Source organism: Rhopalosiphum maidis, chromosome 4 (genome assembly GCF_003676215.2).
Source record: "Rhopalosiphum maidis isolate BTI-1 chromosome 4, ASM367621v3, whole genome shotgun sequence".
Taxonomy (NCBI): Eukaryota; Metazoa; Arthropoda; class Insecta; order Hemiptera; family Aphididae; genus Rhopalosiphum; species Rhopalosiphum maidis.
In genome coordinates, this window is record NC_040880.1 from 40,418,159 (window position 1) to 40,435,694 (window position 17,536).

Sequence of the window (17,536 nt, forward strand, 5' to 3'; positions counted from 1 at the left end):
TTCAACTTATGAAAAATATGAATATAAAATAGAGAAATTTTGTTGTATATTAATTATTCATATCATAAACGAAAAACACTTTAAGACCTCAAGAGTGCAGTCAATAAAATAAAAAAAATCTAAATATAAAATTTAAAATTTGTTAATGAATTTATAGTTTTTTTGACAGACATACGCTTCAGAATACTATATTTTATAATTTTATATTTCGAAAACATCATTACTGTACATAATGATATTATTGATTAGTTTGTAACTATATTTCTTTAGAAAACATATTGTTTCCAGCCATTGTCTGTGTGTGTGTTTACATATATATATATATATACATGTTTATTGTAAATGAGTATTCATTATACCATTGAGTACATAGATTCAAGAGTAAACTTTTTTTTGTGAAGCTGTGTAATGAAAAAAACTAGTATTAATATTTGTAAATTGGCTGAATTTTGTTAAATTATGTTAATAAACGATTTATTTAGCTTAAGATAAATATAATTTGTAATATAAAAAATTACGTTATCTATTTAAACTAATATTATTAGATGTTTGTTAAGTGTTTATGTAGAGTTTTTATTTTTTTTTTTAAATTATGCGTGATAGAAACACTGAAAATCAAATTTTTTTTAAATATTGATACACTCAGTTTTAAATCGAAAAAATAAAGAGCTACTTGAAATTCAATTAGTATGTCTAATATAAAAAGATAAACATTTAAAAAAAACATTATTGTAAAAACGAACATTCTTCTTTAGAGACTTGATATAAGTTTATAACAAAATAATTAAAAGTATGCCGCCTGTAGTTCCTAAATAGAGTAAATTATATACAAACAAAAAAATAAATAATTTCTCTTTTAATTTTACACGTAACATATTAATTCAAAATATTCAAAAAAAAAATTTAAATTTGAATAAATAATAAATGTGTATATCAATTTTATATTAATTTCAATTTTCCTGGATTAAATCATTTTTCTTGAACAGGAACGTATTTTATTTGATAAACGTGACTTAGCAAGAGATAAAAATAAATTAAACTATCTATTTTCTATTATGCGTAATAGTATGCAAAATAAAAGTTCTAAATTTATTGATAAGTCATGAAATATTCATACGTCGTTGTATAATGTCATTATACGTTTAGTGTTTACCGAAAAATTGTTTTTAATTTTTTTTTCCGAACGCCATAGATGTGATTCATTTAGACATACAGCAGAGAATTTAAATTTTTCCTGAAGTAGAGCAGCTTTCAATCGATGTCGTATCTACAATGAATCGCTTCCGTACTATATTAACACGATTTTCTTGTGCGTGCTTAGTGTCTGTATATTATAAAAGTTTGATATCGAATGAGTGCTTATTCCGATAACACTAGAAATTGTGGCTAATGTTTTTGTGTTCTCTTCAAAGGGTTTAGTGGGGCAGTAAGATTGTGTATTTTACCATCATTAAATAAACTATGTGGACCCTTCGATGACAAGTGGTTAATTTAAAGACGACCACTATTTTACTTTTCACGACGTGTCGGCCATTCTACAGTCCTCCCACTAACTTAAAAACTGTATCTGCAAGTAGGTATTTCGGTTTGGGACGAAACAGCATTTTCGTTCGATAATACTATAACGAGAACTTAAACTAATTAACAAATTCCTAGATAAAACACTACACAGTAATTAAATCCGTCGGATATTCATTATTTCTCATTAACTATATTATAATTTAATCCTCGTTATGTCACGTAAAAGTAGGAATAGGTTAGGTTAATAGTATGCAAATAGGCAATAACATAATTCCAAAACCCTTTATCTATACTTATCATTGAATTTTCTCGAGTACATAAAAATATTTAGTTTTACTTTCAATAATTATTGACAGGTTATTGACTTATACAAACAATAAATAGTAAATCTTAGAATAAATTATTATCAATCCACGGTTCAGTTCCAAAATGTGTGTAAAAAAATTTGTAAGAATTCAAATTTTCAAATAAAATCAAGTGTAATGAAAACTATTGTAAAAATAATAAATATTATTTTAATATACTATATTATACATGCTTGACTACCGCGTCATCAATAATTTCATAAGACAACACTTAAAAAAATATAAAAATCTGGCATTTGTGCATATTTCAAAAACAATATTATTATAATATTATGTATGTAAAAGAACAATAAACTAATAATTATTTCACAATTAATATAGTTTAACATATAATTTTGAGAAAAAACTCATTTAATATTAGAAATGTACCCTTGACTAATTTTTACCATAGTAAATTTCTGATTAAAAAAGTGGAAAACCCAATAAAAAATTTAAACTTTAAAAATATTTAGTAATAATATACTTTCCCTAACCTGTTTATGACACGTTTAATTCAGAATATTGAATTGCACTCGCGCATTAACTATGCAGCGTCTATGCCGTGCTCATGCAGTTGTTCACCAGGAAGTGGAGATTTTCCTGTATAGTAATATGCTCAGATGCTATCTGCTTGTACCACAAATATATGGGTATATTATATGTATATACCACCGAGTAACAGCAAAAGCTACTTTCCCCTTCGACATGATCCAACCGAGTGACACGGCTTGCTAAATCATATGATGGGTTGCTGCTAGAAAACTTATCAACCCAATAGCCACACTCCACACACACACATATACACACATAATACTCTACTTAAAACATTAAGTATAATATCATGTATAATGTATGCGAGCAAAGTGTTGAGTAGCTACCTATATCGTAGTAAACGTAAACGCATATTACACCCTCGTTCTACATAACATACATTTTCGTGTAAAATTGTTATTCTTTTCAGTTTATAGTTATATTCGCAGTTGAACTATGAATACATATACATCTGTGTTTATATATATTATTATAGACACATCTGCAGCAACAACCTTCGGAGGTAATTAAATACGACAGTGCTTGTAATACTTTTTTTTTTTTTTTGGTCTCTACTTTTATCAACATAGAGGATAAAAATTTTTAAGAACTAACTTGAGTAATTCTCTAAGTATATTTGAAAATTAAAAAATTAGATTTTGAATAACTGCGTTGTATTACTAATGAAGAAAAAAGAAATGAGCGCGTGCTTAGTGATTCACCCTGTATCTATGCAGATAAATAGATTACGTATTTGTTTAAAGTTTGATTTTAACAATATTTTGATTTATTTGTAAAACAAAAATAACACGTAAATAATCACAATAAAAATATCTAAATAATAACAATACTCGTTGTATTGTAAATTTAACATTTACATTTTTATTTTGTTTTAAACAAACAACAAATTCACGTGTTTGATTTTATTTTATTCATTAAACTTTCTAATAATTTAAAACGCTGAGTTAAATTTATTTTGATTATTATTTATAAAGTGTTTTATATCGATGTTCTATTTCTGTGGAATTCGAAGCAGAACTTTATGTCATTAATTATAATAAAATAAATAACAGCTTATACAATATAAAATAGTTTATAATCAACCTTCAACTATATTTACACTTATAATATGAATTTAAGTTTTTCCAACATGCGTGAAAAACCCGTCAAGTTATATGTTAAGATAATTATTGAAAAATTCCAAATTATGTTTTTATGTTTTTTTCTTTTAATCTCAATTATGAGACCGGTAAGTACCTCGATTTATAATACAAAGTATACAATATTTTTCAACTATATTATTAATATTTCAAACAGAAAATAATATGATTGTCACGCTAAGAACAATATTAAAAAAATGTGTACATAGAAGTATTTTTTTTTTTTTTATGGTATGTATTTTAGTCTTAAAACATAGAACAATATTAATCAAATACAATAATTTATAATATATTATTTATGTATTTTTTGTTTAATATTATGAATTCATATAATATTATAAGAAAAAGTTTTCTTAATTCATTTAGAACAAATGATTTATCGTAGAATAAAACTTAATATTAAAAGTATCAACTACTCATATTTAATATACAAGCGAAAATTATACAGGAACTTATAAAATCAAAATTGACTATTAATATTACAGACAAAAACTCAGCATTGCCTAAACGCAGTTATTTTCCTATGAATATTATTTTTAACCACATGATTATGTTATTTTACAAATAATAAATAAATAATATTTTATTTTTAATTATACATTATATCATATATCTAAGTTAGGGATGTTTGGTCATTTTTCAATAAAAGTAAAATAACTCAAAATTAAATCAATGAAAATATTTAAAGCCGATATGAAAATAAGTTTTATATCTCAATTAAAAGACAATGGTTATAATTATAATATATTCTGTTTTATAATTTTCAATTAAATATATTTTAATTCATTGTAAAAATATAGTGAAATAAATTTATTTTAGAGTAGTTATATTTTAAATCAGAAAATATGATTAATAATATTATCTTTAAATTTATTTTTACTCTTTTAAAAAGGTATTGTTTATTTTTTTTTCGTAAAATAACATAAATCATTTGATACACAAACATTATTTCTTGGAATTATAGTAATAAGTTTCTGTATTTTTTTTTATATATCATTTCTATTTCATCTCATATATTGGGATTTATCCTAATTGCGACGCTTCTTCTTTTATCCAACCGTTTCAAAGATCTACTGCAAATACATTTTCTTAAAATTTTGCCTGCGGTCAGTTTTTATCCTTTTGAAGTCTTCAATAGCTACACCGATTCCCCTTAATATGCAATCCTAATATATTTTCTTCTTTAATTCCACTAGACATGAAAAAGGACCTAGTGCTTTTACCGTAAGTCGTATAAGTATACATTTATACGCAATAGTTTCGAAAACTTCATAACATTTTGTCATGTATTCTCGTTTGGAAGGCTTTTAGGCGATTAAAAAGTATATATTATAAAATTGTTCATCTTTATAACTTAAGTTATTTTTAAACGAGATATTAGAAATACTTTAACTCTTTTTAAAATTTAACAAAATATATATTTAAAATCACTAAAAACCATAAAATTGAAAAATTTGCTAAAATCAGTTTTATAATTTTTCATTTATATACGGCATAATATAATACTCATTGGTCGAATATAAATTTCAATCGATATTTTCCCGTTACCAAAGGTAGCCTTCTACAGACTACAAAGTACGTTAGTTTCTTCATACACTCATACCTCTTGGTAACAGTTACTCTATTAATGTCACATATCTAGTTAATATATTTGTTTCGGATTCCGGTCCGTTTGAAATCGATTTTAAGATTTATTTCAGAAACCCATGAGTCAAATCTCACCGTCGCATAGTGACTTGGAACATAATTTATATGTTGATTATAATATATAACAACACATAATTATGAAGGGATTTAGGAACCTTTATTTTTCACAAGTAAAGATGAATATAAATGGAGAAAAAATATACTTCTAATATGTCAAACAAATCAATTTCCGTATTTAAAACTAGTTCTCTTGTCTGTGCTTTTATTTAAGGTGTACTTTGAAATTTTTTTTTTTTGTTACTAAGTGATTATCTAAAATATAAGTCAAAAAATTATAAATATATTTTGAGAAAAAAAAACTAAATATGAATATATATTTTTAGGTTATTTGGTTTTAGCACTCTTTTATGAGAAAAATGTTATTAAACTTTTAAGCATTAGCTATAAAAATTAAACATTTTATAAGTTTAAGCTATAAAAATAATTAACAAATATATTGTGATGTTGACGAATTTTGTTAAGATTTTAACTTCAAATGTTTATAGCGAAAAATTATTACTATATATGTATATTTTTTAAATATTTATAATAACAACTTATGATTTATGACAAACCTTGCAATTAATGTTCAACCTTTTTTTTTTATACAGCTAAATAATATTACTTTACCCATTATTACTCCGTAGTTAATATAGTAATACTTCATAATAAAAAATGATATATATATATTTGGTTTAATTTAAGGTTTTAGCTATCTAATCTAACTTATGATACCTAAATTGTCAAATAATAGCAAAAAATCCAAAAAAAAATATTTGTGATTCACTTATTTTCCTTCAAGTAAAAAACATCGAGTTTTTTACCATAATATATGTACACATAAAAAATACACATCATTGGTATACATAAATCAATACATTGTTTGCTTCTTTCAGAATCTAAAATTAATTTAGTTACCATGTATAATATACTTGCAAAAAACCATTCATTTTTGGGACTTGTCAATCGTATGTTTGTCAATAAATTACCAATAGAACAAAATTATTATTATTTCATTAATAATGTTTGTCATTAAACAGTATTTCCTCCAGGCTCCAACTATTCTAAAGTTGTATAATATAAAAACATTATAGTTTCCATAGAATAATTTTAATTTGTAAGTTTTTTTTTTAATTGTACTGTTCATATTGAAATATAATAAATATAAACATTATATATTTATTTGTAAGAAAGAATTACAATAGCTTGTATACTATTTAGTATTAATATAAATAATATTTAGTATAATACGTTTTTTTATGATATAACTAATTGGCAAATAATTTGTTAGCAATTAAGATAAATATATATATATATATTATATTTAATGTTTTAGTTTTGCGATTTTATCTTTAATAAGTATTGTATTTTCATAAAATGATAAAAAAAAAAAAATAACTGAAACTAGCATTTGATATCCGAATACCATGTACGCTATATTACTCGGTTCAGATTCAGATAATTTGAAAAACGAAATATGTATTTATAGTTGTTGTTTTCATAGTTTTTATGTGTGTATAAAAATATTTCAGCTAATAAAATCCTTTACAAGAAATATATATATATAGGTATGTATAATTTTATTTAAACCATATAGAGCATACATTTTAGTTGATTTATAAAATTCAATTCGTTAATTAATTTAACATTTTGATAAAGAAAAAGGTCAAAATAGTGACCTTTGCTTTAAACACTTTTTATTGGATATAAATGAAATGAACACAATATTTAAAAAATAATGATTTTAATAATTTATTATTAACATGAAATAATATTAAAGTCTCAAATTCATTAAATTTAAAAATTTTCTATATTTTTCTATTGATCTATAATAAAATACCTATTATATTTATATTTAAGTACTAAGGAGACCAATTATATGATATTATATGTATTGAACATTTTAATTTCAAGTATAACAAGTTTTTAATATTAAAATTATATTCATGCTCTATAATATTTTAAAAAAACTTAAAAAAAAAATTATGTATTTTTAACTGTATATTGTACTATTTTTATTAGTTATACTGCAATTTCAGTAATACTTTAAAATTGATCTGTTTAGTTATTGTTTTACTCAATTTAAAAATATATATATTTATAGCCTCCTTATAACGTTATCATCCACCATTTATTTTTATTCATTTTATGTTTTTTTTTCCTTAAATAAATAAAAAAAATCTTAATATTTTATGTCGACTGGTGTCACTTTAAGATAATTTTTTATTTATGTATTTTTGACGAGTCTACGTATGTTGAATACTACAATATAAATTTTATTTATTTATTGAAAATAAATCTTATACAATTATTATAAACATAAATTTAGTGTATAATATTATTTATATTATTTATATTTATATAAAAAATCCTATGTTCATTTTTAAACTTTATATAATATCAGTTTGGTGTTTTCATAAATCATATTTTATTATCTACCTCTATATTTTTTCATATTGTTTGATTTTAATCAGAGTATATTACATAAATATGCATAGGTGAAACTTGAAATTTGTAACAGTTTAGATCATAATATTTTAAAATTGCCCTCCTCTTTTGTAAAAAAATTTTTAGCAATTCAAATTTGACAATTTTATAAATTTATAGAAGAACTAATTATATTTATACAATTAATATTTTAGTCTTTTTTTTATATTAATATTTAATATAAGTAGATATTAGTTCATTTTTTTATTATTATAATCATACTATTGACAAATAAATTAAATATAAATAAAACTACGTAAAAAGGATTTTGATTTATTGATTTTAGTAAAATTTTTTAATTTAAAATAAAATAAAATTAAAATTGAATTATTATATTATTAAGTTAATAGGTTTTCATTTAATGAATATCGTACTATATTTATGCAGTTTATGTAGAAATTAACTGAGTATTATAATTTATATCATATAAAAAAAGTTAAATGTATATCAATCTTAACATGTATTTAAAATTTAAATATTTGTCTTTAATGATATAGTTGTTGTTAATTAATTTTTTTTAAAAAGTACAAAAAAAATAGATACATTTTCAACTGTGGGTTCTAGGCTAAAGAATAATTTAATGTTATTTTACAATTAAATCAATTTTATATATAAATATTAAGAATAATCCGACATGTCTAATTATTAATAATAAACTTACATACACATCAATACGATTATTATTATCTTAAGCGCAGAATTGAATTTTAAATGCTAATAATATAAAATCTAAAGTTTTATCCATAAATGAGGTATGTACATTATAGAAATAAATTACAATTTAGCATAAAAAGTTGAGCATGGTTCTGAATAAATTATTCAGTTAGGATCAAGGACGAAAACATTTTTATTTATGCAGATGAAGAAATTAATTAGAAATCATTTTAAATTTAATTAAATATATATTATAATATTCAAAACCATTATAATTGATAGTTTAGAGGATATAAAATGAGAATGTCCTCACTGTTTTCAGAGGGTTCTATTTCCAAAAGTATAATGTTCATTGAAAAAATTATCATAAACATAGAAGAATACCAATTTTTAATATACACGTGAAATGCAATACGTCCGTGCATGAATAAATTTTATGATTTTATATATTATTGTGTTTTTATGATATATTTAGGTCAATTTATTCCTTGTTTAAAAAAATTATTGGTAGAAACACATGAAAAAATCTCCCTGAAACAAGCGTGTTACAGACGTTTCGCATAAATTAATATTCCAGCCAAACCACACACATAACTTTTTTGGCCCAGGTATATGTCCCATCGTTGTTTAATACACGGACAAAAACCTTATAGTATCTATCTCACGGAAAAAGTTAAACCAAAAAGTTTTAGCTCCCCTTCGTGATAAATCATTTGTTTTTTTTATTATTACCTACTATTATTTCTCGTTGCATACCGTTATTCTATACATTATTTTGGAGCGATATAATTATATAACATATTATACTAAATAAAGTGATTCGCCAAGTATGCAAACCAAATTTTTTTATCCAGTAATGAATTTATATGAATTCCGGTTTTTAAAATTTTAAATAATTGTATCAGATTATTGAAGAATAGACATATTATCCTTTTTTTCAAATTATTTATACTTTTTGCGCTACTTAAGACGTCACTTGTAGAAATAGCCTATGTTTATTTTTTTAAATAAACCCCATCTCTCTTTCAATGGATATTTTTTTTTTTTTTTTGCAAAGCGTTAATGCACCTAATTCAACGTTTGAACGAGTCATTTTCTAGGTCATTTTACTTAAGTAGGTACTTTGAAAAATCTCAATAATTTAAAAATGTGATCATTGACGATTTACCATGTGGTGCTAATTAAAGAAATTTATTTTACAAAAAAATAATACTAAACATTTTTATTATAAAAGAAACTTATTATTTTTTTTTTTTATTTATAGATCAAATAATATTTTATTTTTAAAACACACAGTGTCATCCATTAAAGTCCTGATAGTTTTTAGTTATCTGTATAACACAGTGAATATTATCTGGATTTGAATAATATATAATTTTATAATAATTACGGACGAGAGACGACGAGTTCAATATATTTATATAATATATGTACAGAGGCATAGTATGAGCATGTAGAAAACATTTGGTAAAATCTATTACGTTAAACGAATTAATCTAGAAAAGAAATGTCGTATAAATTACGCTACAGAGAAAATATTAAGTTTTAAATGTATAAATAGGTAAAGTTAATTACGATTAGTACACAAACAATAGCGAAACCTATAGGATATGATATGATAGTATAATATAACATATTATATATTAATATAATATTCTTTATTTCTTATATTTAATATAAAACTTGATTTTTAATCTTTTTTTTTAGTTCACCGTTATATTATTTTCATCGTTGCGTGAGATTAGCAAGCACTTCAGTGAATTAGTGACCATTTTCCATTGTTGAACATTTAACGGGTTCTCGCGTAAATTTAATTTACATTAAAAAGAAACTACAGGAATATTATCGGCATATTAACTGCACACCTAGCAAATAATATGTTCGTCAATACACATTACACTGATAAATGATTCTATTGTAATATAATATTAAAACCGTGCACACGCTCCGGAGGCAAATTTATAAAATTGTACAACCATCGAAAACTCAATTAAAAAAAATAAAATAAGGAAATAAAAGGATATTATATGAAGGAAAAAACAAAAAAATTAAGCTTCCTGTTTATCTATACATAAGATGCTTTTGTGCGTATAATAACGTCACGTAGCGAATAGTAATGGGTATAAAAATAAAGGAGAGAAAACGTACCGTTGTCTAAAAATTGGAACGCTGTGCACAAGACATTAGGCATAATCTTGTTGTTAGTTCGTTATAATAATATATTAACTTTATCATTCTCCAGATGTTTTTCGTTTGCTATACCTTAGAGACAATTTTCTGTATATCTAGAATTAATATCAAGGTAAAAAAAAAAAAGGTGTTTTTTCTTCAAATACGCAGTAAAACAATGCAACAGTATTATAATAAAACCAGAAGACGGCGTTGTGTGTATGCAATTTAATTACATTATTTAGGTGCAATACTAATAATACAAAAATATTGTTGAATGCTATTATATGATTTAAATTTTTAAAATATTTATATTATTTCATTATAATGAATAGATATTGAAGAAAAGAACAAAACTTCGCGTTTTATAATGACAATATTATTATAATATAATATTTTGAATACAAATATAATTTTATTTTTTGTTTTCTTTAACAATGCGATTTTTTTTTTGTGTCAAAATATTTATATTAAGGTTTTTTATATCATTCCTCACGTGGTATTGAACAGTTTTTTTTTTTTTATTAATATTATTTGACAAAAAAAATCATCCCTTTGCCTATAACCATTATTTTCGCCTCGTCCAGACGCGTTTTCTGAAATGCATGGTGACACTATTTAAATTAAATTTTAAAACTACGTATGTCTTCTTTGAAGGCTCTGAATCAAACGATATTAAACTTTCAAGAGTTTTGACGCTTGGCTGCTTTACAAAATTCTTTACTTAGCAGTAATTTGTGATTGTTTTTAATTTTTCAGTAGTTGAACGGTAGTTTATATTGAATTTGTAGTAGTTTCTAAAATTTCTTTTTCACAATAATTAGATAAAACAATTTAAAAATGTGTCAATTGTATTAAATATTTTTAAACTACTATTTAGGAATATATAAGAATTATAGTTAACTTAGTATCTGTTTTTTTTTTTTATTATTGCTTATTATTGACTTCAATAAATTTCATATTATATTTATTACGTTTTTACGGTTTCGTATATTTTATGTACTTTGAAATTGCTCATTATAGTAATTAAAATTATGCTTATTGCGTCTATTTTCTGAAATTCAATCTATATAATACATTTATATTTGATATTTTTTTTAAAAACAAAATAAAAATGTAATATTGCAATTAGTTGAACACTACAACATGTCGATAAAGCAAGAATTAAATAAATATTTAATGCCTGATGACCATATTATTTTTAGTGTAAAGTTTGATGATCTTTTATAAACATTCAACATGTGTTGAATTCTATTATGCTTTTTACTTAAGCGTATGGCTTAAATGGTAATTACCTGAAAATCATAATATAGTTAGAATCTCGATGTCATACACATTTAACTGCAGTTGGGGTTAACACATGTAGTAGGCAGTCTTTATTTCCACTATATAATTGTTTCACTCGAGCTTAATACGAAAGCTTTCCAGAATAAATGGACTCCGAGTAAGTTTGCCTAGGAGGTCAGTAAGTTGTAAGCTGTAACGTACACTAACGCAGCAATGTTAAAAATACGAGTATGAAGAAATGAATTTCAACCGTACTACATTACTATCGTCTCTATATTTATTCATAAGTATGTTTAAGTACACTCAGGCACCTGCGTTTTATATAAGAATATCTAACCAGGAATTTATGAATATTGTATAAATATTATTAAAATCACCTCCTCTGAACCATAACAAACTATAGTGGGACAATATTATATTTACTGCGGAAGTTCGTTTGTTCAATTTATTTTCTTTGCCTTTTAAACATAAGTGGTATCAAAGGTTAATAATAACTCGGGTTAACAGATTTAACTATTCCCTAAAACGTATATACGAAATTACTTACCTTAAAAATAATATTTTTGCTTTGTAACGGTTTCTTTTTTAATATTCTTCTTTCTTCTGTCACATCGTGTAGTGTTGAGTCCTTTTCAAAAATCACCCCCTGTCGAAAAATGATCTTTTGTATAATTTTCCACAAACTAATAGGTATTATATATATATTACATATTATAAAGTTATCGATGCATATATATTGTATATATTTATATTATTATGGGTTACACATTAAACGTGAAGAACAATATAATCTTTTCGGTATAAGGGTCTTTAATTTTGTACAATCATTAATCTCGATTAACGTTGATTCCCAAGCGTTTTCCCACCCGAATAGTTTTCGGGTATTTTAACAAAATACTCGTCTCTTTACTGAAAGGAGCACCTCCCTTGTCGTTGTCTCGGTCTTGCCTTTGTGATGCCACCGAAAGGTCGGCTCATCAATTCAAAGTTGTCTTACGCCCGTCCAAACGTTAAACTAGCGACCAATTTACGGTGTGGTCAAATCGTGAAAATTTAAAATCGTTTTATTGTTACCAAAGCTAATGTCTTCCCTGCGTTAGAATTAACAAAGATAGCAATGAGAACTCGTTTAATTAACACATCAAAATCAAAACTATTAAAATTTTTCTATGGCAAATGCATTTGATTGTCAACACAAATGCAAATTTACTCAATTAAGACACTGTAATAATAAATTTTTATTTTATACATAATTATGTATACGAACGCATATTTTAATAAATTATCATGCATCATTTAAATAATACAATTTATTATAAATATGAATAGAATTGTTTACTCAATTGTTATTTTTTCAATTTGTTTTGTAAATAAGTAATAATTTAGCGTTTTTTCTGTTTGATTATATAGATATATTTCTTATCATAACAATAAATAGTTATAAGTACCTAATTAAAACGAAAATAACAAAAATAAATGAAAGTAATTAAAAAACTTATTTATAAATATTTTATATAATAAAAGAGAATTAATAGAACACTTATCCATCTATAAATACAAATCAACCTAAAGAACGTTAATTTCTCATTTTGTCAATTTAAATATAATGTTTACTTAGAAATATGGCCATTTGTAAACTAAAAGGTTTTAATCTTTATACGATAAAATCTTAGTTATGATTCGTTATAAATCGCATTCAAAAAATTTTATTTTATGATTACCATTAATTCTTGATATAAATTATTAATACGATTTAATCATAACACTACAGGTACTAGTGTTTATTAAAAATCATAATAATGTTCCAAGATAAATTGGCATGTATCCAAAATGCTTTGATTAGGGTAAAGGATGTATGGTTTTCACACAGTAATCTCTAAAGTTGTTACTTGGCAGTTTATTATATTAATTATGTACCTACGTTGGAGTTTTTTTTTTTTTTTAACATTCGAGAATATCATATAATGATTAAAATTATAAAAATAAATGCATTATAATGTATAGTCCACTATAATTTACCGTTTTCTAATAGATTTGTAACACGGTAAAAACCAAGAAAATTAATCTGCTGTATAGTAAATATAAATTATTAATGTTCCTCATAATTGAATGGGTTAATATAATGTGTTAAATTTGAATTCAATACGATCAACCATTGTAGACAAAAAAAAAGAATTGGTGGACACAAATATACAGTGTCGCTCATATGAGCGGATTTTGAACGAATTTTAAGTCCAAAACTGTTATTATAGTGATCCTATATTTCTACAGAATAGATATTATATTGCATATTTATATTCATGTTATTAATTTATTTACCTGTTAGTTGTATGGTAAGTTGAAATCATTTTTTCCAAAAACAACGCATACATTATATATTATTATTAGTTGTTATAATATTATTGTATCCCGTGTTATTAATGTATACCTCAATACCTACCTCGCACCGTTTAATGGTGCAAATAAATTCATGGTATAAAATGTTCTTAATTTAGCCTAAATATTTAAAAAAATAAATTCTGTATAGTAAATGTTAATTTATTTATAATTTATAATAGTAGGGTGTTTGAAGTTTCTTAATTTAATATTATTTGAATAAAATATTCGTTGAATATTGCAAAGAAGCATTTTTGGTGCTATAAAAGCTGCCACCAGTCACATAAAACACACACACACAATTCTATAGAATGTATAAATTATTAAGTCATGTTCTCGTTGTCCATATATAGTATTGTCTCACGATACTATATTATGTATAATAACATTATTACCGATTACTATAGTTTCATATATTGACTTATACATTTTGGAAAAAAATCTTTATTAAATATTTTATAATAATAAAAAATAGTAGAATGGCAACAGTTTTCTTGAAATGTGCATATTATATTATGAAAAATATTCATTAATTTTTAGATTAAAATGTAAATTATTGGTGAAAATAAAATGTATCTAATATTGTTATAATTTAAATTCGATTATTTTTTTCTAAAAATTGAGTCTCAACTGAATATTCAATTTCGATAAATAATGCATTGTAGAATATAATGAAAATAACTTTTTTTTAAAACAATAGGGATCTACTCATACTATTCTTAACGCCATCATGTATAGTATTTTTTTAAATTTCAAATTATTTCCATGTACTTTTCCAATAGTAATTCGAAATGACAAACGACAATAATTTCAAACAAGTAAATCAATTTTAAAAATATTAAATATATTATTGGTTATTGATTATTTTTTTTTTTTAACAATAATTTATGAGCATTAATAAAACATAAATATATTGTATATATATATATATATATATATATATATATATACGTTTGAACTTCACTAATTGTCATTCAAAATGCAAAATAGAGTTTTATTTTTAAAAATAAAGTTATTTTATTATATTTTATAATAAAAAAATAATAATAATAACATAAACTTAAAACAGGATTTACAGGTTGATATTCTAAATATAGGTATTTTAATTGTATACCTACTGTTTGAATATAAAATACTATACCTATTATTTTCAATCTCATTGCTCATTTTAATGTAGTTATTGCTGTGTTTTAAAGTGTCTAGGTTGTGTTCATATAATTTTATTTACAAAAATTATGAAAAATCGAAACTTTTTTTTAATTCATGACTTAATACATATTATTATGTTTTATTTGAGAATTTTGCTTCACCGATTTTCTATAACATCAGTGTATTGCGTGCACAGCTACAAAAAATAAACCTACCTGTGTCATTACAGTGACCAAAAAAAAAGGTTAGTGGTCAATTCGATAAAAATTTTCATTTATTTTTGTTAAACTTCAATACACTTTTATTAGACATACATATAATAATATGTAAATATGTATTTGCAATATTATATAGGTACCTGCCCTTAATTTATCCAAAAATGCCGTGACCATTTGATTATAATTGGTACACAACCGGGTCAATGGTACCCAGTTTTGGGAGTTGTACTCATAATTATACGTGTATTGACTTTCATGATGTAATCTAAAATTAAATTGCTTGACCTAAACGATTAATTATTCAGTGTGTGATACAGATGCTATTAAAAATATTATGCAATTTATAAGTCGGCAATAAAACACAATGACTAATCGAATTAATTAATAAAAATACCTTCATAACCCGGTTGGTCTGCTATACATCATTCAACTAATCTCCCCTAAAAAAAATATAAATAAATAAATAAAAAGGGAAGTAGGTATAACCACCCTGCTGTACAGTTTAAGGGTAACTCACCATTGAGTAAGTTAAACTGTAACGTATGTTTTAAATTTGAATTGAACGATAAACCGTTGCATAGGTACGAAAAACACGGTTCTAAACAAAGATGGACTATATGATATGATATATTTTGAATACTATTAAAGTAATTTATTTTACTGATGGTAATGTGGTAGGAAAAATTATTTTTTGAATTAATTAACGTCGAAAAATTTGCATTTTAAAATTCGGTTATATAAATATATTATATACAATTTACCACAAATAAATTTAAAAAATAATTTTTTTAAATTATAACAAAATAACAAAATCTTTATTTCTCGTTAACATATATGAATGCTTTCCAATTTTAACTTAAAATTATAAAAACCATTTATATATTTTTTATATTTTTGGTTTCAGAATAAAATAATAATGAACAATCTTGTATTAATTTTTCAATCATTAGTTTTAACAAGAATTGAAATTTGTTTACATTTTAACTACAAAATAATTTAAAAATGTTCGTAAGTTTAACGGTTTTTTTTTTTTAGCTTTCAGTTTTCTTTTCAAACGAAAGTGTCATCAATTGGTGATTGCTTTTCACAAAACTAATTCGTGTGTTTTGTACGATTAATTAAAAACTCATTTTTTGGTAGGTTTTTATGATCTTGTATATATATATAATATACCTATGGTTTCCTGTATCAAATTTATTCATTGTACCACAACAGTCTACAGATTCTAAATTTCAATAAAAATATAAAAATAAAAAACATTCAGTTTTTATTATACTACCTATAAATACATTTTTACAATACATTTAAGTGTCGTAAGATACTAGTGGCTTTAATATATACATGAATGAAGAGACCTTCCAATGAAGGCACTTCGACGTGGGTGTGTTGATTTTCAGTTAGTTAATAGGGCCCGACACCACTTACATTTTAGACGCCTCTTAGAATCATCAGGGATGTGGGAGATAGCAAGTTCCTTTAAGAGTGCAGTGGCTTTAGAGATGAGCAGTGAATCTTTTGTAAAGAGTGTTGGCGTCTTTGGATGATGATTTTTTAAAAATGAAAACTAACTTAAAATGGTTATAAAAATAATATGTTGTGACTATGTATTTTTGATATTTTTTTTTAATGGTAAATGAAAATGTGCAAAGAATTTTTCAAGGTGTATAACTGTCTAATTTTTAATAAGCTAAAGGAAAAAAAACAAAATCGATTTTATCAAATACTGGTTTTGCATAAAAATTTCCATTTTTCCTTATTTTTTAAAATTAATGTTGTTATTTTGAAACGTACCAAAAAAATTTTACGTGTTACCTCCAAAAATATCAATGAGAACTAATTCACTACTAGAAACCAAACACAAAGTTAAAAATCAAACCTCTTTTATTGTTCAAAAAGCAAAGACTCACAGGGAAAAAAACAAACACATCATACTTATAATAACTCTGCTCAGAAT

The 17,536-nt window shown here is 23.6% G+C and overlaps 1 protein-coding gene across 3 annotated transcripts in view; it reads right to left on the reverse strand.

The window, feature by feature from the left end:
- LOC113559041 (chaoptin) overlaps window positions 1–17,536 on the reverse strand; it is a 101,739-nt gene that overhangs the window by 59,753 nt on the left and 24,450 nt on the right. For all 3 annotated transcript variants that reach the window (XM_026964642.1, XM_026964641.1, XM_026964639.1), the window contains one exon: window positions 12,387–12,485. The gene's annotated coding sequence lies outside the window, so the exon portion shown is untranslated. The remainder of the gene's footprint in view (window positions 1–12,386; window positions 12,486–17,536) is intronic.